The following is a 23,804-nucleotide window of genomic DNA, read 5'->3' as shown; positions in this document are numbered from 1 at the left end:
GGCAGGCAGATTCTTAACCACTGCACCACCAGGGAAGTCCTCTCTCACCACTTCTATTCAAAATAGTATTGGAAGGGACTTCCCTGGTGGTGCAGTGGTTAAGAATCCACCTGCCAAAGCAGGGGACACGGGTTCGAGCCCTGGTCCGGGAAGACTCCATATGCCACAGAGCAACTAAGCCCGTGCGCCACAACTACTGAGTCTGCTCTCTAGAGCCCACAAGCCACAACTACTGAGCCTGCGTGCCACAACTACTGAAGCCCGTGCACCTAGAGCCCGTGCTCCACAGCAAGAGAAGCCACTGCAGTGAGAAGCCCGCGCACCGCAATGAAGAGTAGCCCCCGCTCGCTGCAGCTAGAGAAAGCCTGCGCACAGCAATGAAGACCCAACACAGCCAATAAATAAATAAATAAATAAATAAATTTAAGAAAAAAGGTTTAAAAACAAACAAACAAACAAAAAACCCAAATAGTACTGGAAGTCCCAGCCAGAGCAGTCAGGTAAGAAAAAGAAATACAAGGCATCCAAATTGGAAAGGAAGAAGTAAAATGATCTCTGTTTGCAGATGACATGATCTTATATGAGAAAACTCGAAAGATTCCATGCCAAAAAATATTAGAATAAATGATTTAGCAAAGTTGCAGGATACAAAATCAACACTCTAAAGTCAGTTGTGTTTCTATACACTGACAGTGAACAATCTGAAAAGGAAATTGAGAAAAAAAAAATCCATATAAAATAGCATCAAAAATAATAAAATATTTAGGAATAAACTTAACCAAGGAGGTGAAAGGCTTGTACACTGAAAACTAGAAAACACTGCTGAAAGAAATTAAAGACACAAATAAATGGAAAGACATTCTGTGTTCATGGGTTGAAAGACTTAATACTGTTCAGATGTCAATACTGTCCAAAGTGATCTACAAAGTCAATGTAAGCCCTAACAAAATCTCAATGGCACTTCTTGCACAAATAGAAAAATTCATCTCAGACTTCATGTGGAATTTCAAGGGAACCGGACTAGCCGAAACAATCTTGAAAAAGAAGCATAAAGTTGGAAGTCTCACACTTTCTGATTTCAAAATGTATTTTAAAGCCATAGTAATCAAAACAGTGTGGTACTAGCATAAAGACTGATGTATAAACCAATGGAATAGAATAGAGAGTCCAGAAATAAACCCTCAAATATACAGTCAAATGATTTTTGACATGAGTGCCAAGACCAACTGATGAGGAAAGGACAGTCTCTTCAACTAATGGTATTGCGAAAACTGGATATACATATCAAAAAAATGAAGTCGAACCCTTATCTTACACCATATACAAAAGTTAACTCAAAGTAGAAATGCAAATCAAAACTACAATGAGGTATCACCTCACACCGGTCAGAATGGCCATCATCAAAAAATCTACAAACAATAAATGCTGGAGAGGGTGTGGAGAAAAGGGAACCCTCTTGCACTGTTGGTGGGAATGTAAATTGATACAGCCACTATGGAGAACAGTATGGAGGTTCCTTAAAAAAACTAAAAATAGAACTACCATACGACCCAGCAATCCCACTACTGGGCATATACCCTGAGAAAACCATAATTCAAAAAGAGTCATGTACCAAAATGTTCACTGCAGCTCTATTTACAATAGCCAGGACATGGAAGCAACCTAAGTGTCCATCGACAGATGAATGGATAAAGAAGATGTGGCACATATATACAATGGAATATTACTCAGCCATAAAAAGTAACGAAATTAAGTTATTTGTAGTGAGGTGGATGGACCTAAAGTCTGTCATACAGAGTGAAGTAAGTCAGAAAGAGAAAAACAAATACTGTATGCTAATACATATATATGGTTTCTAAAAAAAAAAAAAAAATGGTTCTGAAGAATCTAAGGGCAGGACAAGAATAAAGATGGAGACATAGAGAATGGACTTGAGGACATGGGGAGGGGGAAGGGTGAGCTGGGATGAAGTGAGAGAGTGGCAAGGACATATATACACTACCAAATGTAAAATAGATAGCTAGTGGGAAGCAGCCGCATAGCACAGGGAGATAAGCTCAGTGCTTTGTGACCACCTAGAGGGGTGGGATAGGGAGGATGGGAGGGAGACGCAAGAGGGAGGAGATATGGGAATATATGTATATGTATAGCTGATTCACTTTGTTATAAAGCAGAAACTAACACAGCATTGTAAAGCAATTATACTCCAATAAAGATGTTAAAAAAAAAAAAAAACTACAAAGAGGTACCACCTCACACTGAAAACAGTATGGAGGTTCCTCAAAAAACTAAAAATAGAGTTGCCATATGATCCAGCAATCCCACTCCTGGGCATATACCCAGACAAAACTATAATTTGAAAAGATACATGCACCCCTGTGTTCATAGCAGCACTATTTATAATAGCCAAGACATGGAAACAACCTAAATACTGATCAACATGAATGGATAAAGAAGATGTGGTACATATATACAATGGAATATGACTCAGCCATAAAAAAGAATGAAATAATGCCATTTGCAGCAACATGGATGGATCTAGAGATTACTATATTAAGCAAAGTAAGTCAGAAATAGACAAACACCATATGATATCACTTATAGGTGGAATCTAAAATACAACACAAATGAACAAATCTATGAAACAGAAACAGACTTACAGACATAGAGAACAGACTTGTGGTTGCCAAGGGGGAGAGAGGGTAGGGGAGGGAGGGATTGGGAGTTTGGGATTAGCAGATGCAAACTATTATATATAGGATGGATAAACAACAAGGTCCTACTGTAGAGCACAGGGAACTATATTCAATATCCTGTGATAAACCATAATGGAAAAGAATATGAAAAAGAATATATATATGTATAACTGAATCACTTTGCTGTACAGCAGAAATTAAATGCGACTTCGTAAATCAGTTATACGTCAATAAAATTCTAAAAAATTAAGTCAAAATAGATTAAAGACCTAAACTGAAGACTCAAAACTATGAAATTCTCAGAAGGAAACACAGGGAAGAGCTTCAGGACTTCATATTTGACAATGATTTCTTGGACATGACACTAAAAGTACAGCAAACAAAAGCAATAATACACAAATGGAACTATATCCAACTTAAAAACTTCTGTGCATTAAAGGACACAGTCAACAGAGTGAAAAGGCAATCTATGGAGTGGGAGAAAATATTTGCAAATCATATATCTGATAAGGAATAAACATCTAAAATATATAAAGAACTCCTACAACTCGACAACAACAAAAAAGCGAAAAAACACGATTAAAAAATGGTCAAAGGACTTGAATAGACATTTCTCCGAAGAAGACGTACAAATGGCCACCAGGCACATGAAAAGGTGCTCCACATCACTAATCATCAGGGAAATGCAGATCAAAACCACAGTGAGACACCACCTCTCACCCATTATGATGGCTAGTGTAAACAAACAAACCAGAAAATAACAAGTATTGGTAAGGATGTGGAGTAACTGGATCCCTTGTGCACTGTTGGTGGGATTGTAAAATGGTGCAACCACTATGGAAAAGAATGTGACAATTCCTCAAAAAATTAAATATAGGACTACTATATGAGCCAGTAATCTCACTTCTGGGTATATATATTCAAAAGAATTGAAAGCAGGGTCTCAAAGATTGCTTGCTTCTTAGGGAAGCAAACTGCTATATTTTGAGTAGGCCCATGGGAGACCTGAAGCTTCTGGCCAAAATTCCACAAGAAATTGAGGCATGCCAATAACTACCTGGGTGAGCCTGCAAACCAATCTTCCAGCCCCAGTGAAATCTTTAGATGACTGCAGCCCTGGTCAACAGCTTGATTGCAACCTCAGGCAAGTCTGTGAGCCACCACCCAGCTAAGGTGCTCTTGAATTCCTGATCCACAGAAATGGTGGAATAATAAATGTTTGCTGGTTTAAACTAAGATTTCGGGTAGTTTGTTATGTAGCAATAGAAAACCAGCAGATAATCCTAACATTCTGAATGGAATTGAGGATATTCAAACATAACTACAGAGAACATTCAAACATAACTACAGAGAACCACCCCTGCTTTTCAGCTCTGGCTGCTGTTTTACATTTATGGGGAAAAGAAGGAGTTCATTGTTTAAAGTGCTTTTTAAACGTACATAAGCATGGCTGTTTTTTATAGTGGTGAGAATGACATACATAGTCAAATATCAGAACTAGAACACACAGAGGATTATATGCAATCACTTCAGAATGTGACCACTGGTACACGAGGGATCAAAATAATGTAAAGTATTTTGAATAATTGAAAAATGTTGACCTCATATACCCTAGCGGTATTTTCATTTCATATTCGAGCTATTCAGATTATATGCTGCCTTCACTGGCATCGCATGCTGCAGATCACAGAACATTGCCTCCCCTCATGATTGGGAAAATTCTGTTCGATATTTCACTGCAATTACAATGTTCAGGAATGACAGGTGCTGAATAATTATGGGAAAATGGCTTTAATACTCTTCCATAAAATTTACATGTTCCCAAACCTGGCCCTTGTTGAGACTGTAACCCCCATGCTTGAAGATGTGTAGACACATATTAAAGATCAAAAAAAAATCTAAATGTATTTTATAAGATTTCCTTTGAATACTTTGGCTGCTTTACAGCATCAGGAAAAGGGAAATGAGAATTCTGTGAATTATCTAGTCAACCAATTTTTTTTTGTTTTATTTGTCCCAAATTGTCATTTTAAAAAACATGGAATGTATGGCTCCTCCCTAAGGTGAAAGGTTGGAATAGATGCTAGATAATTTTTAAGGTCCATTTTATCTGTCAGAATGTAAGTGTATCTAAGAAGTGACTTGTGGGGCTAAAATGAGGAATCCTAGGGCTAGTCTAGGATCCCTCTGACCAGCTAGTGTGTGGCCCTCTGGGGAGGGGTCAGCTCTCTCCGAGTAGTCAGAATGGAAAGCAGACTGACCCGAAGTAAGATACAAGTTATCCTGATAAGGATGGAATCAATGATAGGAATGTCCTAGAGTCTAGGCTCTTTGTTGGGGTTCCACAGCAGGGAGGCTGGTTTTTCTGAGCAAAGATCAAAGGGAACCCTTGGGCAGAACCCTTGGTGTGTGGCCAATCCATGCAGGAGTCACAAAGTAGCAATAGAAATATGTGTGTGTGTGTGTGTGTGTGTGTGTGTGTGTGTGTGTGTGTCTGCACATGCATAGGAGGGCCTTTAGGGGCCACTTTATATAAGCACACAGATCTCAATGAGGGGACAGTAAACCCTGGACAAGTTGAAAGGGATGTTTACAGGCTCCCTTGTATTAATATGTGGCATGCTTGAGGAATCATAACAGAGAAGTGTCTGTCAAGATGCAATTGAGAAAGGAGGAAACATACCATTTATTTTAACAGAGATAATTTAATATAGGGACTCGGGTAAAAAGGACTGAGAAGACAAGGAGGGAAGACTGAGGTAACACAGAGGTAGTCACTGCTACTTGGAAGCAAGGCCCACTCCTAGGCCTGCAGGAACAAATGGAAGAAAGTGACATTATCAGAACCTAAAGTCTATGAGCAGAGGCTTGCAGAGCTGGGACCAAGGCCTCCGGGGAGGCAGCTGCCAGTTGGCTGGGGCTAATACCTTTAAAGAGATGGAGGATAATACTGGAAATTGGAACCAGTTGTTACTGGAAGCAACTGCTGCCATGGCAAGGAAGCGTGGCTGGGATGACATTGACAGGACCAGCAAGCAAAGGGGAAGAATTCCTGGCCTGCCCTCCATCTAGCACCCCTTCCTGGCAGAGCCAAACAGGGAGACAGACGGCAAACGGGCAGTGACGTTTGCAGAGTTCCAGCCCCAGCATCAGCGCGCAGAGTCCAGAAGGGAGGGCTTGAGACGGTACAAAAAAGGGGGGGCTGTGGTCCTGAGCGCACCTAGGAGCAAAGAACAGCGGGATTGGCACTGCTAACAGAGAGTAGCAGGAAGCCACGGAATAGACCCTCATGGGAAAAACATGTAAGCCAGGGACTGGACCCCTGGGGGCAGCAGAAGGCACGGGGGACAGTAGGGCCATTTGGTTCAGGCCTCAAGTGTGGGTTTGGACGGGGCTCAATTTCAGCCACTGTTCAGTGAAAAAGTTTGTGAGGAAGCAGGGTAAGGCTTCATCCATTTCCATAGGCCATTAAGAAAAAGAAATTGCTGCATTCAGGTTTAGCTCAGAAAATAATTTAGAAAAATTTAACCTGCATACATCCAATGGTGTTGGAATTTAGGTGTTAAAATGCTGTGAAAAATGATTAAGAGTTTCCGGACTTGTCACTAGATGAAATCGGAAGTTGATGTCTACTTGTATTCTGGATTTGAGTGAATGGGGTTGGGTGAGTAGGAACTAATAGAACCTCTGACACATACATTACACCTGTATTTGTATTTGTGTGGTCGTACATATTCACATACATTGGGAGAGAGTTGGTGAAACAACACTTTAATGCTTCCTTAAAATTTCACTGCGTGCACCACCCGTGGCCGTGCTCTGTGCACTCAAGTGGCCCCCCGGTCCTTCTCTCCGTATCTATGATCACTTGAACCATTCTGAACTTTCCTAGTTGGAGGTCCTAAGGCCCCTCCCCACTCCCCTTACAGCAAAGGAAAGTTTGTTTCCACTTAGGCAAAGACACTCATTGCTGGGTTTCCTGTAGAATCAAAACATCAAGCCACCACCTAAATGGGGCTTCCCTCTCTCCCCTTGATTTTATACCACGGAAGGGGAAGGAAGATCTGCTTAGAGAAATGCGTGATTATTTTCCAGCCTCACTGATTCTGCTGAAATAGATTCTCAAGAGAACTACCTGTAGCCACAGCTTCAGAGGAAACAAGAGCTTTTGATGCCAAGCTGACCTGAAGCTCAGAAAAAAAGATGCTTTTATGACCCAGAGAGGATGAGTCATAAAGACACAACCATAGTTCCGAACGGAGGATTAGAACTGGAATAAATTGATAACAACCAAAGAGTATTGCAAAAGGTTCTAAATTATATCTTTATATCCTCGATTTTGTTTTACGCCACGGCATCCTCTTTCAGGCTGTCATATCTGCTTTTTAATATTCATGTTTTAACAGGGACTCCTGTTTTTATAAAGTACAACCGGAAAACCATGTGGTCATAACAAAGCTCCCCTGGTGGCAGTATACCTAATTTCAGGGCACGTTCCTAAGAGATAACAGCCTTTTGAGCTTTGAGCTTGCAGTTTCAAGATTCAAATGAATGACAGTAATGCACATAACAAAAGCATGTTGAGAAACTTGTTTCCTCTTTTATTCCTGGCCGTTTCCAAAGCAGTCCCTACTACTAATCTTTCTATTCATAGTTGGGCTCATGGCTAGTTTCATGCCTCGTGTCCTCTTCAGCCAAACCCAGGAAGTAATTCTAAACTCTGTCATTTCTGAGTAATAAGGTTGGGCTGTGTTTCATCATAATGTCCAGCACTGATCACATCCAGAGAATGTATAAACTTGTCCTACAAAACAAGGGACACGCCTGTGAGCAAGCAGTTTCTCATCTTTGGTCTGTTGCACTGGGACTGTTAACGGAAAGGTGGATTTAGGCTCCATCGAGCTTAATCCAAAAAAAGACTACAAAATATTCTCTCGCAATTTTCCCTTTAAAGTTTTCCAACTGCGGTCCTTGCCGGTTGTTTATATGTTAAAGCTCCTGAAAGTATTTCCATTTCAGGTTTTTTACCTTCCAATTTGATCTTAGATTTCCCTTGACAGAAACCTAGGCAAGAGTTCTAGATGCAGTTCCCGGGACTCTGGCCTTCAGTGCTAAGACCAGGCAAGTGCCAGGCAAGTGGCAGGCAGACCCAGGACAAGTTGCTCACCCGGCAGACGGATGGTTGTCCCCAGTAGGCTTCTTCGTTGCCCAGATTCAATCTCTCGGTGTAACAACGTGTAACGATAGCTTCCAGCAGGTTTTGGGGGTTGTTATCGTTATGTAAAAACAAGCAATTTTGTTTTTATGCAAATATACATTTTAATTGTTTAAGGCAGAGGTCAGCAAATCCTGCCCTTCACCTGTTTTTCACATTTTTAAATGATTTTTTAAAAATGATGCAACAAAGATTTTCTGTAGCCTGCTTCTCAAAGCCTAAAACATCTATCAATACTGTTTGCTCCTTTACAGAAAAATTTGCTGATCTCCAGTTTACGATGTATTTAGTTATAGAAATATAGCCAAAACACTAGGCCCATTTTTTGATGTGATGAAATCTGTGTCTTACTTACAAACTGCCAAAAATTCCTTTATAAATTCTACATTATTTTGCCATAGAGGGCTTTATAAATTTATGAAAAATATAAAATGCTAAAATTGTTTAATTTTGTTCTAAATTCCTAATTATCGCTCATAGTTGCTTTTTTCTCTAAACTGAACGAAACACTAGAAATCACATAATCAAACCCCTTCGTTGTGTAGGTGAGTAAACCAAGGCTAGAGAGAATGATGGGGCTTCACAGAGCTCACTCACAGCTGGTTGGGGAAAGAGCCAGAACTAAGAATACCCCCTGGACTCCAGCATTCCTTGCAGTATATACCATGTCGCTGTTCTTAGTTCCCGGGAGAGATCTCACTCATCAGTCAGGACGGCAGTTTAAAAATGAATCACTGCAAAATCATTACACACCAGTGTATTTTCCTGGACAATTCCCACTCCCCACCCCCATTAGACTAAGACAGAGAAATGTCCCCTCTGGGGCAATATTTTCCCAGTTTACCCGCCGATTTGGTTGCCTTTAGACCAGGGCTTCCAGCCAGCCTTCTTGCCATGGCAACATGTTAGAATCGCCTGACATGCGTGCATGTTTGTGTGTATGTGTGTGTTGTCTGTTTTGTTTTTGTTTTAATACCATCCTCGGATATTCTGATTCAACCAGTCTGAGCGGAGCCTAAGAAATGAGTATACCTTTAAGGTTCAAATTGATTCTAATATGAACCACTGTGTTGGAATATATGACAACACTATGTTTTACAGAAAGTAAAACTATTTTCACACATGGTGAAATATCTTCACCAGAGAGCATAACTCTGATTTTGGAAGTATCTCGGGCATGACTGATCCCTAAACAGGAGAGTAATTTTAATTAAGAACTTTAAAGGAAAAAACTGCATATTTTGCAGACTATAACATAAGATAATTGAAGATGGATGAAGGCAACTCAATTTGGTCTCCATTTTATGTTCCTCTGTATAAAGTCCATTATAATCATCTGCAGTTTTTTTTTCTAGCATCTAAAAACCATTTTACCCCACGAAGAAGGCAGTTATCTAAATTGTATACCAATGGATATAATAACCAGTGACAACAGTCCTTAGAGTTTTGATCTGGAGTGGATTGGTCAACATGTAGCTACTTGGAAGGAACAACTGGCATCTCAGGAAAACAATATATGTTTTTCTTTACATCTGTATCTATTTATATATGCATATGTACATGTATATATAGGATTACAAACATTCTGGTTTGTAAATATTGAACTGAAAATATTTTGATCCAGGAAAACATGATATTAAATAACACAAACCTACTACAACATGTGATTTAAGTGTAAACTTGATTTTATATGTATGTATGTTTGAACAATGTATATTATACCCCGATGTGTCATTTTCTAAGAGGTTATAAATATCTCCAAGTGAGGAGAAAGAATTCTTCAAATTTTATGCCATTTGGAGAATATTTAAGACTCAGCTGAGCGTGAAGTAAAAGACATGCTGTTGGCTGTAAGAAAGTCAAATTACTGTGTGCAGGAAAATGTTCACCCCTCTGTGCTACAATTTTCTAAAATTTTACACCCACTGCTTAGATCAGATCTTTCAATGATGCAGTCAAAGATGAGAAATTATAATTTGGGCCCTGCTTCTTTGTCAAAAACTGTTCAGTGTTCTTAATTAATATAGCAAGCATGGGCATATAAACTTCTCGAGGTGTCCATTTATCAACAGCAATTTACCTTGATAAGAATTTGTAAATTATATTCATAAAGAAGGCTAAAGAGCAGAGCTTCTCAGCCTTGGCACTACTGACATTTTGAGCCAAATAACTCTTTGTTCTGGGGAGGCTGGGCTACGTGTTGCGGGATGTTTAGCAGCATGCCTGGCCTCGACCCACCAGATGCCAGCAGCACACACACCCCTTGGTTGTGACAACCACACATGTCTCCAGATACTGCCCAGTGGACACTGGGCAGTACCACCCCTGGTTGAGAACGCTGCTGTAGAACGCAGAGCACCGGCCTCAACCTTCAGAGAAGGGAAAGCGCTTAGGACAACGAGGATGTGAAGTCACTTCTCCACTGAGCGTGTTTTCTCCCTTTCAGTGTAAAACAATAAGCCAGCTGATTCCTGAGAGGTCCTGCGCTTCATGCTGATATTAGGAACAGGCAACTGACTCTCCTAATTCTCATCAACTTATGTTTCCGATAAGGCTTTCAAGTCTGAAAAAAAAAATGTCAGATCCCTTCCAGTCCTGATTGAAGTTAAAGCTGCAACTATGTCCTCATTTTAGCTAGAGAGAGCTTTTGACTGGCACGTGGCTTTTCCTTGTATCCTGGTCCAGGCCCTGTGCCTTTGGAGGGCGCTGAGCAGGCTTGAGTCCAGATCAGGTTGAGGGGGTGCGGGGAGAAGACGCCAGTCACCCAAGAAAAGATGTCAACATCTGTCCATCAGTGCAGGCCTGGCCCGCTTATCATTTTTTCTGCCTCTGTAAGCACCAATGAGGTAATGCCGCTGAGCTGTGTCCTATGTCGCCTGCAGCCTTTCCCACCACTGTGCCACCTCTGATATGCTAATGAAGAAACCCAGGGTTTTGTGGGCTGAAAAGGCTTTCAGGCCCAGGCAGTGGGTCACCAGTCCCACCTTCTGTACAGCAGCTCAGCCTGCGCCAAGAGAGGCTCCTGTTTCCAGGGTCCTTCCTCACACCTTTTCTGTGAGTGTGTGTGTGTGCGTGTGCTTAAGAAGGGCAATTAACCACCTGGACGCTAGAGAAATGGACAGATTATAAAACAGAAGGGACGAGCACCTTGAAAACCGCCAAGTGGCGCGTGATCGTCCACTCCACTCCAGGAAGAAGCCATAAACCAATGGCCTGAATCTTCAAATGACCCAATGGCACCGGTTTGTATGGAAATTTGGATGAAAGGAATCCACGCAAGTTCTGACTCCATAGTGCCTGGTTCTTCATGGAAATCTACCCGTGACTGCCAAGGGTTAAAATACCTTACGTAGGTGCTCAGAATCGTAAGGTCATAGAATTACGAAATGTTAACTGGCAGAGCATTTTCTTTTTCCTTTCTCTCTTGGCACACTTATTTGCTTATTACTGAGTCTTCAATATTTATTCACTGGATTAAAATCAACAGATTTAAAAGGAATCTTGTAAGGATTCTTTTTCTAGAACTGGCTCTACTTTCTAGAATTATTTAAATGATTACTGTGTCTTTATTCAGGCCACACCAAAGGTTTCTTTTTTTCATCCAAATAAATTCATACTTAGAAACATTTCCCCACTTTTCATTCCAAATTCTAAAAGTTCCCACTAATACTGTTTACCATTGCAAAGAAATGCCGTTGTTCTCCATTAAAACCTGGACTGCCTGCTGCCCAAGGTTTACTTATAGGCCATGAAGATACAAAGAAGAACAACACATAGTTTCTGACCTCAGGAAAGACACGGTCACATTGAAGAGACAGTATGTAATACAACGTGGTAAGTGCATTATGAAACAGTGCGCGTGGTGCTGAGGGATCACAAAAGGGGGGTAAAACCAGCCGGCGGGAGTCAAGGAAGGCTTCCTAGAGGAGGTGAGTGATCTGAGCACCAGCTCTGCGCTGCACACTATGTTCTGAGCGGAAGTGCAAGCTACAACCCTGGCTTCGGTAATGCAGACAAACTACCCTTTAGAGAGAGTCAAGAATATGCCGAGGAAGAAACACTGTGTAGCTGTAATGCTAAGCCGGTCCTTTCCGTTTTTTTCTCTATTTAAATGTTCTTTCTCTTGAGATATTTCTGTTTAACTGACATAAGAGATGAAATCCATATGAGAGAACAATACATTTCCTCTGTATTTTCTTTCTTATTCTTTGTGACTGTCAGCCCATCAGATATAACCTTTAAATGAATTTATCTTTGATCCCAGTAAAGAGCCCTTTAGTCACCAGATACGCTCATTCGGCTCCGCAAATAAAAGGCAGATGTTCTTACCCCAAGGAGAAGCCATTGATTTCATGGACGTGTGGGTTGTTGGAATTCCGTGGTGTGAAATGTGTCTAATCATGCTACTTCATTCATCAGCTAGATGATGAATTGTTTCACTTGAAGTGGCAGTGCCCACACTGTGCTAGCCTCTGCTGATGCAAAGAGGAATAAAGCCACTCCTTGACCTTGAGGAGCTCTGAGTTAGGCACAGGAGACACACATGGAAACAGCCATTTGTGATAAAAAGTGGCAAGTATGTGAGAGACAGGTAATCACTGTTGTAGGGCAACAGGGAATGAAGCAGTTGTTTGGGATCCAGAGGGCTGGAGTGGGAAGGGGGGTTGGAGGGACGTTTTAACTGAACGCAAGGATCGAGTATGAGTTTTCCAAGTGAAGAAGTTAAAGAAAGGACATTCATGGCAAAGAAGACAACATGGGCAAAGGTTTGGAGGTAGAGGAGTGCAGTGGTCTCCTATGAAGTGATAAGCTGTACAAAGGAGGGGGAAGAGGGGTTCGGCAGAGACAGCTGGGCTTGGATAGTGAAGCACCTCTAGCTAACGGGGTAAACAGCTTTCTGCAATGATGAAAATGTCTCTACCTGCAACCGAGCGGAACCCTTGGGGCCTTCCCGGGACAGACCCCTCCCGATAGCCTGTGCTTTAGCTCCTCTCGGAAGTACCTAGATAACAGTACCTGATGCACATTTCCTGAGTTGTTTTACAGATGTGTAAACCCCCCACCAAATGGAAGATGTTAGCTGCTTGATGCCCATGAGCACATAGCCCCAGGCCTCCTGGAGCATAAATGATGGATAATATTAACCACCGTGACACTGCCCTGTTCCCTCACCATCAGTCAATCAGAGAACTGTGCACGAGCTGATCACACACCCTGGGACTCCCCTCCCTCACCTGGCCTCTAAAAATCCTTTGCTGAAACCCTTCAGGGAGTTCAGGCTTTTTGAGCACCAGCTGTCCCGGACTCCTTGCAATAAATGCTGCACTTGCCTTCACCGCACCTTGGTGTCAGTAGATTGACTTTACTGTGCACAGGTGAGCAGACCTGAGTTTGGTGCGATAACATATCTGCATTAAAATCGTGTAGCCGCTAGCCACATGTGACTACTGAGTAATTGAAACGTGGCTAGTATGACTGAGGAACCGATTTTTTACTTTTATTTCATTTAAATGAATTTCTGTTTAAATTTAATAACGCACATGTGACAAGTGACTAGTGATGACCGTAGCAGGGTGCCTAAAGCTAGAAAGTTATCCTGGGAGTAGCATGGACAGGAGGAGTGGAGGCGGCCTACGGGGGAAATGACTCAATTAGAGAGAGAATAATTCACCTGCTTTTTCAAAATTAGATCTTTAACATCATATAAATTGTTTTGACCATGGATTTGTGTATTCAAATATCGCCGATAAATAATATATGGCCAAGTTAGTCTGGATGCCTGCAATGGAGATGAAAGCCACTTCAGTGTAGAGCTGTGGAACACACCACTAATCCCACCTCTAGGCTGAGTCTGGGACATTGAAGAGCGCTTCCAGTTCTTAGTTTTTTATTTCAGAGAGCAAGCCTGCAGACCCTCCCCCTTCCCCCTACTACTGTCTCAGAGTTACCAATGAACTACGTTCTGCATGCCCAGGCCTCGGCTGTGCTTCTCTGTAGTGCTTCAAGTGGGGCAGCAATACCTGGAGACATTTTTGGTTGTCACCACTGGGGGGCGCTACCGGCATCTAGTGGATAGAGGCCAGCGGTGCTGCTCAACTTCCCGCAATGCACAGGACAGGCCCCCATGGCAAAGAGTGACTCGGCCTGAAATATCACCAGCACTGAGGTGAGTAAATCCGGGTCTAGGACAGTGGTTCTCAACCCTCAATGTCCACTGGAGTCGCTGGGAAACGTTTACAAAATCTCGTTGCCCTGGGCCTTCCCCAGGCCAACTAAATCTGAAACTCTGAGGATGGGGCCCAGCCCAGGCATCGTGCCTTGTAAAAGTTCTCCAGGTGATTGTAACGTGCAGCCCGAGTTGAGAACTGCTAGCGTAAAGAGAGGGTGCTGTTTTCAACACCCTAACCTGCCCCCCGCCCCATGTGACTCCATTCTGTGTCTCTCATGGAGTCTTCTGCCAAAACTCTGCCCCCCTCTTCGCCCTGTGCCCTGCCTTCTGGCCTAGTCTATTTCTCACTGGGGCTCCTAAAACCTGCCGGACAAAGATAAGGTTTGGGCTTTGCCTATCAAGTGACCAGGGATTACAGAGGGCCTCTCTGGTCAGCCGCACCATACGGTGTTTCCTACCCACCAGGGGAAACCCAAGTTAAAAATGGTTAACAGGAAAGCTAGTTGAGGGAGATAATTAGCAACTATTAGCCCTTTGGCGGCTGTATTCGTATTACATGGGATTACTCAGTAGCAGGAAACGCCAGCCTTCTGTCAAGTCTGTTTAGCCTAATGAAGCAGAACAGTTGTTTTTGCATCTTTTTAAGGTGGAAAAAACACACATTCTGCAGTTGCCCTTGTTAATTTGTTGAAATGTCGTTTGAAAAGGTATCTGGACAGAAGAAAAAACATTTCATAGTTTTCCTGAGAGATCAAAACACATTGCCTACATCATCCTTTAATTGTCTACAGACACAAAAGGGAACCTTCTTACCCTGGTTCCACTTAAAGCTAACAGCTTGGGGGAAAAAAATCAGAGGCCTTTATTGTCTGCAAATTCTCCGGGCAGCCGTGTACAGCCCGGCAGTGCAAGGCTTTCATCGGCTCTCCCCCGGGACCTTTGGAAATAGAAGTCCTCAGCGCACATGGCTTTGGTTCTTAGTTGTTTTATTCCTTACTAGGGGTCTGACTTGCTCAAGGTTATGTAAACCCGCAGCACCCAGTTATGCTTGCTTACTTGGTAACAGCACGCGGGCTCTCAGCCCAGCTTCTCTTTGCTGCATCTGTCTGTCCAGATGAAGGCAGTAGCTGGTCCTCCCCCCGGGCAGCTGAATGAAGGTGTTCATTAACGGGGAGGAGGTGGCTGTCAGCTCCAGAACTTTCCAGTTGAGTTGGAGACAGCGTCCCTGACGTTTTCATCCTAAACACTGTGATACTGTAGGCCAGGGTTTCTCAGCCTCCTCATTACTGACATTTGGGACTGGACTCCCTCGGCGTCGGTGGGCCGTCCTGTGCATTGCAAGATATTCAGCAGCACCCCTGGTCTCCACCTACTAGATGCCAGTACCGCCCCCCAGTGGTGACAACCAAAAATGTCTCCACACATTGCCAATTTCGGGGGAGCGGGGAGAAATCGCCCCACTTCAGAGCCTCTGTTGCCCACCTCCCAGCTTCTAGCCAATAATTCCACCAGGGAACTACCGGAAGACTTCGAGTGTGTGCACCAAGGAGGGAGAGGGTGGGTGATGCGATCTGACTGCTGCCGTGAGAAGGTCCTCGGCTGCTGTGTGGGAAGGTGGGGAGAAAAGAAAGAAGAGATTCTAGAGCAGCTAAGTCCACAACAGGGGATGATGGCCTAGCTAGGAATTTCAGCAGTGGGAGTGAGACGGAAGGATGGATTCGAGAAATGTTGGGATAGGAGCCACCAGGACCAGTCGATGAACTGGGAAAGATCAGCACCCAAATGGCTCTTGAGTTGTTGGCCTCAGTGCCCTGTACTGAGACGTAGAACTCTGGAGGAGAAACTGCTGGAACAGAGGGAGACACGGGAGACAGTGGATCAGGACTCCTGTTTTGAGCATGTTGGTTTTGAGATCCCTCCCGACAGACAGTCCAGCAGAGATGGGGGGGAGGCCACTGTGTCTCAGAGTCTCAGAACTCGGGGGCAAGAAGTGGGGTTTGGTCAGAATAGAGAGAGTATTTGAGGCTCGGGGGAAGCAAGTGTACGTAGAAAAGAATTGAGGGCTTCTTACTCTTGGCAGCTCTGTAATTTCAAGTTGTTTTCAACCCTCCCTCCCACAAGAGGTTAGAGGAAGCAAATGAGAAGTGGGAAGAGGCTCGTGGGACCTTAGAGTGGCCAGATTTAGCCAGAAGCCCAGTTACATTTGACTTTCAGATAAACAAGGAATCGTTTCTAGCCAAGTATGTTTGCGACACACATATCTCATCTGGCAACCCTAAACAGAGGCCAGCACACCAGGCAAAGATGGCCGTGTTTAAAGGCTATGAGATGTGCTCCGGCGACAGAGCAAATAGAACAATGCTTGATACCTTCTTTAGAGAAGCAGCTTCAGAATCACCTGGGATGTTAACAGAAATGCAGACTCTCAGGCCCCGCCCAGGCCTACTGAAGTCGGAATCTGCATTTTAGTTGAAGCCCTGGGCGACTGGCATGCTCATTAGAGTTTGAGAAACCGTGTACGATGCTAGATAGAAAATGGCCCCAGAAACTCCCAACATGGAGCGGTGTTAAAGATGTGTAGGAGTATGGTATGCATGAAAACATAGGACTGTTACCATCATTACATCTTCCTTTGTATAATGCTTGAGTAATTGAAGCGTCTTCACATATACCAGTTTAATTATAACCAGGAAGGTTCTACTCTGTCATATTAGAGTTATATCGGAACCCTTCATACCCAGAGGGGTCTGGGCTGACCTAACCCTGCTGCTTGGCCCAGGGTCCGACACAGTCATGCCAGAATTCAATAGGCAACAGTGGTTCGCCGCACACTTGCTACTCTTCCCATTTCTGTAAGTTTTCTCCGTGCACCCCTGCAAATTCATTAGCTATGTGTCCCGCAGGACCGCCGCAAAAATAGTAGCTCCTGGTCACTGAACAGCCACCACGTAAAACAGGGACCATTCTCCTTTCTAGGTTGATAAAACTGAGGCACTGAGAAGTTACCTCATTAATTTTCCCTTTGAATGCAAACGGGATTCAACACAGAGAGCCAAGTCACAGAGGAAAAACCGCAATTCCCTCTGTGCAGAGGGGAAAAGTTAGGCTAATACTTGAGTGGCTGACTGGGAAAATGAACTGGGTTAATCTGATCATCTCCTCAACCCAACCAGTAAGTGGCAAAACCGGAACTCCACCCTAGCTGTGGTCCCTGGAGAGGTCCTGCCATGCCCCTAGATCAGTGAGTCCCACCCTGGGCCGCGAGGTGCAATCCTGGGGGAGCTCTTAATCCCACTGCGGGGCCATATCCCAGACCAGTCCTCAGAGCCCCTGGAGGGTGACTCAAGGATTGTGAAGCACTGCTGTATATTTTACCCAGCCTCCTCCCCCAGCCTGAGGCCACACGTCCGCCTTCCTTCCTCAGATCTGCGCTCAACATAAATTAACCAGCCGGGCCAGAGGACAGCGGCTATATGACCATTTTACGATTACATCCTAATCTTGCACTTTCACATGAAACAAAGAGACCAGCTTTTCCCTGAACAGCCAAATCCCACCCCCACGCCCACCCCCTTTTCAAAAGGCAACACAGGAGCTTGAGTTCCGCTTTCTAGAAGGATCTCTGACCAGCACTTGCTGTTCCCAGGCAGCTGTCAAAATCCCACGTGTGCGCTTCTATTTGAAATTTGTCTGTCTACAAAAACGCTGGAGGGAGCAGACAACCTGGTTTCGCCTTCACTTTTAGGCAGTTTGTGCTAGAAATAAACTTCCGTGTTTTATCTGACAAGCGGAGGCAGAAAGGAGGCCCTGGAGAAGAGCGGTCATTAATAAAGGCCACACTCGGCCCACATGCACCAGGACAGGGTGTTACATAGTGAACTACAGAACTCCAGTGCCAGGCAGAAAACGAGCACTGCCCTGACCTCCCGGGTCACAGCGCCCACCTCCCGAGACCCGGCCCGCGTGGCCCAGCGCAGCTCTGCAGGACGGCCCGGCTCCAGGGCCGTCGTGTGTTGACTGCTCTCACCTTGTGCTGTGCGGTTGTTCAGTCTTCTGAATATTAGCCCTGGGTCGAATGTATGCTTAGGGGTCAAATGACCTGGGTTTCATCTCGCTCCACCATTTACATACCTTGTCACGAGGTCTTAGGCTCCTCACCTGCAAAACACGAAGTTTTAAGGAAACTGTAATGTATGCGTGTGGCTGATTCACTTTGCTGTACAGCGGAAACTAACACAACACTGTAAAGCAATTATACTCCAATAAAAATAAATAAATAAATACATAAACTGGAGTACAGGATCAGTTACCGAAAGGCAGTAACTGCACCACATTCCACTTTCCTTTAATTAAAAACAAGAGTGAAGTAAGTCACAAAGAGAAAAACAAATATCATACAATATCGCTTATACGTGGAATCTAGAAAAATGGTACAGATGAACTTCTCTGCAAAGCAGAAATAGAGTCACAGACGTAGAGAACAAACTTATGGATACCAAGGGAGGAAGTGGAGGGCGGGGTGGGAGGTATTGGGAGATTGGGATTGATGTATATACACTACTGATACTATGTATAAAATAGATAACTAACGAGAACCTACTGTATAGCACAGGCAACTCTACTCAATGCTCTGTGGTGACCTAAATGGGAAGGAAATCTACAAAAGAGGGGATACATGTATAACTGACTCACTTTGCTGCACAGCAGAAACTAACACAACATTGTAAAGCAACTATATTCCAATAAAAATTAATTAAAAACAAAAAAGAAACCGTCAAGTGTTTTGCGCCACAAGCAATAAATGGTACTTTTAAGGTTTTTTGCCCAGTTGGCCTCTCCCAGCCTTGACTCCCCTTCTTCCATCAGGCCTCCCTTTGTTCTTTGTCTTGTAGGTCTCTCCATAGGCCAGCTCACAACATGGCATCTGACCTCATCAGAGAGAGCAAGCAAGAAAAGCCAGAGAGAAAGCAAAGTTGAAGTAACAATCTTTAGAATTTAATCTTGGAAGTGATATCCCATCACTTCTGCCATGTTCTGTTTGCCAACAGCAAGTCACTAGGTCCAGCCCTCACTCAAGGGGAGGGGACCACACAGGGGGTGACCACCAGGAAGTAGGGATCATGGGGGCCATTTTGGAAGCTGCCAACCACAGTGTAATGGTGCAATGTAGTGTGAAATGAAGACATTCACGTGGATTTAAGCAGCAAAGTGTTTCAGGATCACTGCTCTTTGCCAGTTTATTCCCAAACATCACCATCACACAGAGAATCAGAGAAATCGAGGCTAGAACTGTATATAAGAGGTAACAACTCCACCAAAATGCTTAAAATGACTACTGTTTTCTGGGATAAAAAAAGCTTTGCACGGTGCCTTTATAAGACTACAGTGAAAAACCTCAGAGTGAAAAAGGGCAGCATTCAATAAAATATCATATCTTACGTTGGGCAAAGACATTTTAAGGCTAGGAAAGCTTTCATGGTGTGAGAACACAAAGAAAATTTTGATTCCTTTGGGCTTTATGCATCGAACATTGTTTTAAGCATAATTCAATTGCATTTGACCTATTAAATCAGTGAATACATACCCACTTCTACCATATATACTGTTTATACGGAACAAGGCAGCTTATGGCCCCAGACTCCCTCCATCGAAGACCAAAATTTTCCTCCACCTACTGATGCAGTGGCTCTTTACAAAGGAGCCTTTGTGTCCATGTTGCCTTACTAGGTACGTTACTTCCCTTGATTTCCTCTCTGGGATGTAGTAACCTGGTCTGGTTTCCTTCCCCCAGATATTTTTCTAGTAAAACAGGCTATTTAAGGCCTCCTCCTGGGTCTGCCTCATTTTACAGCAGTGGTTCTCAGCGGGAGTGATCTTGTCCCCCGGGGATGTTCGCCAATATTTGGAGACATTTTTGGTTGTTACAATTTGGCAGGGGAGTGCTATTGGCATCTAGAGGGTCGAGGCTAGGGATGCTACTAAACGTTTTACAATGTCACAGGACAGCTCCCCACGTCAAAGAGCTATCTAGCCCCAGATCTCAGTGGTGCCAAGGTTGAGAAACTCTGAGCTAGGGTCAGCGATTACTTCTTTTCCCACCCAGGGGGAATTTAACATCTCTTGTTCGGTAGGGAAGTTAATAAAACCTCAAGTTAACCTGGGTGCTGACCTCGCTTTTACTTCTCCCTGATTCTAAAGGCTGGGGTTCCTGTACTCAACTCTCTATCTTGGTATCCCAGGGATCTCACACCTTGGATACCAGGTATCTTGCTCCGGGGTAGTTCCTGCATGCCCAAACCTTGCCCGAGATACCAACTCAGAACCTAAGCTCTGAGATGTCAGACCAGGATCCTGCCGCTGATTCATAGGCAGTGTGAGCTCAAGCTGATATCCTTTGTGCCCTATCTAGCCACCCTCCTCATCACCACCTGCTGGCTCCTGCATACCACCCAACCCTTTCTGGACTCACTGTCAGTCCATCTTCCGGCCCACCATTCCCAACCCACCCCCATGCTCCTGCTATTTGCCCTACTTTCTGATGGCGCCTGTCTGGGGTCTACCAGATGTTCTATAGCACAGCTTTCTGAACTTCCCCACATACAGTTAAGTGTGGTCTGGTCCAAACTTCTGTTTTTTCCCAGCCTGGAAGTCCAGTTTCTAAGACCTCGCTTCTCCTAGTCTGGTCCTTCCTGTTGCCTGATAACCTCTTGTTCTGACCCGTGAGATAGATCCAGCTGCATGTTGTTATTCCAGAACAACCAATAAAATCACAGAAAATAAATTCATTAAATGGATGATGAGTGGTTTTATGTAGATAAAAATGACAGCCAGGAGAGCCTTTTGGATGAATTTTTCAATTTTCCAGAATTTTTTGATTGGGTTTTTTGTTTGTTTTTGAGCTATAGTGTAGGGGATCAGAATATGCCACCTCAAAATATGCCACTTTGGCTTAAGACTTATTTTGAGCTGAAGAAAACTGAGAAACAGCCGATACCAAAAAAAGCTTTCTGCCCTCCCGACCATTTGCCTAAAAGTGGGACAGAAAATTCTACTTGTAAAGGTGTCTCCCTCTCTTATACCAGGAAGAGAAGGACAAATCTTAGATTCTTAATCACTGGAGACGACTCTAGATCCTTATCAGCCCAGAGACAGCAACTGAGAGGAATCTACATAACAAACTTTACTAAATAATGGTTATCTTCCATTAGTTTTCCCCTCTATATTTACTTTCCCATAGTTTGCCACTCCTAAAAGCCTAAACCCCTTTTCTTTTTGCCTTGTTGCTTTTCTACATATTTACTGTTCTTTGTTAAGATGCTATATAACCCTGAAGTCCTAACCACCCCACTGAGTTACTCATCACTGAGTTTCTCCCACGTTTATGCACTGTGCTTGAGTTAATAAATTTTTTTCTCTGGTTCATCTGTCTTTTGTCAGTTTAATTTCCAGGGCCCCACCTGCAGAACCTAGGAGGGTAGAGGAAAAGGTTTTTTTCTCTCCCCTACAATAGACACAACTGCCAAGTCGGCTCTGGTATGTTTAGGAAGGCTTCTTAAGAGCCCATTTTGAAGTTCACTATCTCAGTCAAAAAGAAGAGAGGAGGGTTATCAAAAGGCAAGAAGGAAGACTAGGAGAAATGATGACTACATGCAGTGTCTTCGATGGGATCCTCGAACAGAAAAAGGACATTAGTGGAAAAACTGGTGAAACCCAAATAAAGTCTGGGGTTTGGTTAAGTATAATGCACCAGTGTCAGTTTCTTCATTTTGACAAATATGCCACGGTCATGAAGATGTTAACCATGGGGAAACTGGGTGAGGGGTTAAAGAATAAACACAAAGGGGAAATTCGGGGAATTTTTATGCTCTGAAAAAAACCTTTCAAAAAGGTGTCAGGACATAGTTTTTGTTTTGTTTTGAAAAGGATGTGACTCCAAGACCACTTTCGTTTCCTCCCCTGTCCAGATGCCATCTCTTAGGTCAAGACTGTGAGGCAAGCATTTTCTACGAGAACCACATGCTTGGTCCCCACATCCTTCCGAACTCAGAGTGGTTTGAAACAGATGTTTCTAGGCAACCATTTTGGGACATGATCCATTTCCAGGCTGAGAAGCACACACACCTTCATGTGTATTTGTTAATGTCTTCCAAATGCATCACCTTCTATTGTAGTAATAGTGTTCCATCACAAACATATGAAGTCCTGGCTTCAGTGGCCTCACAGAAGGATCCACTGTTATCAGAAAGGGTTGGCCAAACCCCTAGATGAAGGAAGATGTGAACTTCACTTCGTGGCACTTTCAGTGTGCGTGAATCCACGTAATCAAATACCCCTGTCTTCAAACATGATTTTTCCTTTTATTCTGGATGGCTACTGCTAGGAAGTTTACCACTGCAGGGGAAGGTACGGATGCATTTGGCAAACTCATTATAGAGCAACTATAATGAAACCCTCCCCTTTGCGACCACCAGATTGTCAAACAATGTGTTGAACATGCTGTCTCCTCACTGTGACATTTTCCTGCAGCTAGGGAGAGGCCAAGCATAATTTTTCAGGGAGTAAACTTTCCAGCAAGTAAATAAGTACCGAGGGGCTTCCCTGGTGGCGCAGTGGTTGAGAATCCGCCTGCCAATGCAGGGGACACGGATTCGATCCCTGGTCCGGGAGGATCCCACATGCCGCGGAGCAACTAGGCCCGTGAGCCACAACTACTGAGCCTGCGCTCTAGAGCCCACGAGCCACAACTACTGAAGCCCGCGTGCCTGGAGCCCATGCTCCACAACAAGAGAAGCCATGGGAATGAGAAGCCCGCGCACCGCAACGAAGAGTAGCCCCCGCTCGCCGCAACTAGAGAGAAGCCCGCGCGCAGCAACAAAGACCCAACGCAGCCAAAAATAAATAAAAATTAAAAAAAAAGAATATCCACAACTATCTGAAAAAGCTATTAATATACTCTTCCCATTTCCAACTACATATCTGTGTGAAACTGGGTTTTTTCCATATTTTTCAACCAAAACAGTGTTTCACAATGTGTTGAATACAAAAGCAAATATGAGAATCAGCTGCTTCTATTAAGGCAGACATTAGAGATTGCAAAGATGTATGACAATGCCCTTCTTCTTAATAAGTCTTTTATTTTAGAAAACAGTTATTTTCATAAAAATGTGTTAACACGTAATATGTTTGTTATTGTTATTTTAAATGACAATTACCATGTCCAAATGCCTATTTCCCAGTATGTATAACATATAGGTGAGGAAAAAGTCAAAGGGTAAATGTCAATAGAAGGACAACTCTGATTTATTTGAACTATTTAGTTACTAATAATTTAACTACTAATCACAAATTAAAACACATTTTCAACCTTGAAAAAGAAGTAATCTGACAAGACTGGATCACGGATGGACTGCTGTTTGTTACATTGTCCTCTATATTTTCTACGCTTGAAATATTTCATGATAAAATAAAAGAAGCAAACTACGGTGGTAAATTGGGGAAATCGAGTGATATTCAAAGTGGGAACCAAAGGGTGAAGACTCCCAAACAATACAATTTTAATAAAATTTATTCTTTACCCACGTGCTTTCATCATTTTTCCCAAACCTATAATGGAACGAATGGACTTTTCTCTGGAAGCCAGGCCTCTCCTCCTCCCTGCCGGTTTTGTCTTTCCCCTGTCTACATTTACTCAGGGGAGGACAGCAGAGACCCCGAGATGCCCAGT

At 43.4% G+C, this 23,804-nt stretch overlaps 1 long non-coding RNA gene across 1 annotated transcript in view; it reads right to left on the bottom strand.

Annotated features, from left to right (window-relative positions):
• The window catches only part of LOC309620013, a 165,948-nt gene that overhangs the window by 38,585 nt on the left and 103,559 nt on the right, over positions 1–23,804 (bottom strand). Inside the window, exon 2 of the long non-coding RNA XR_014239372.1 lies at positions 18,212–18,238. This is a non-coding gene — a long non-coding RNA (uncharacterized lncRNA). The remainder of the gene's footprint in view (positions 1–18,211; positions 18,239–23,804) is intronic.

This window comes from Balaenoptera borealis (assembly GCF_965194805.1).
Source record: "Balaenoptera borealis genome assembly, chromosome: X".
Lineage (NCBI taxonomy): Eukaryota > Metazoa > Chordata > Mammalia > Artiodactyla > Balaenopteridae > Balaenoptera > Balaenoptera borealis.
This window is presented reverse-complemented; position numbering and strand designations above follow the sequence as displayed.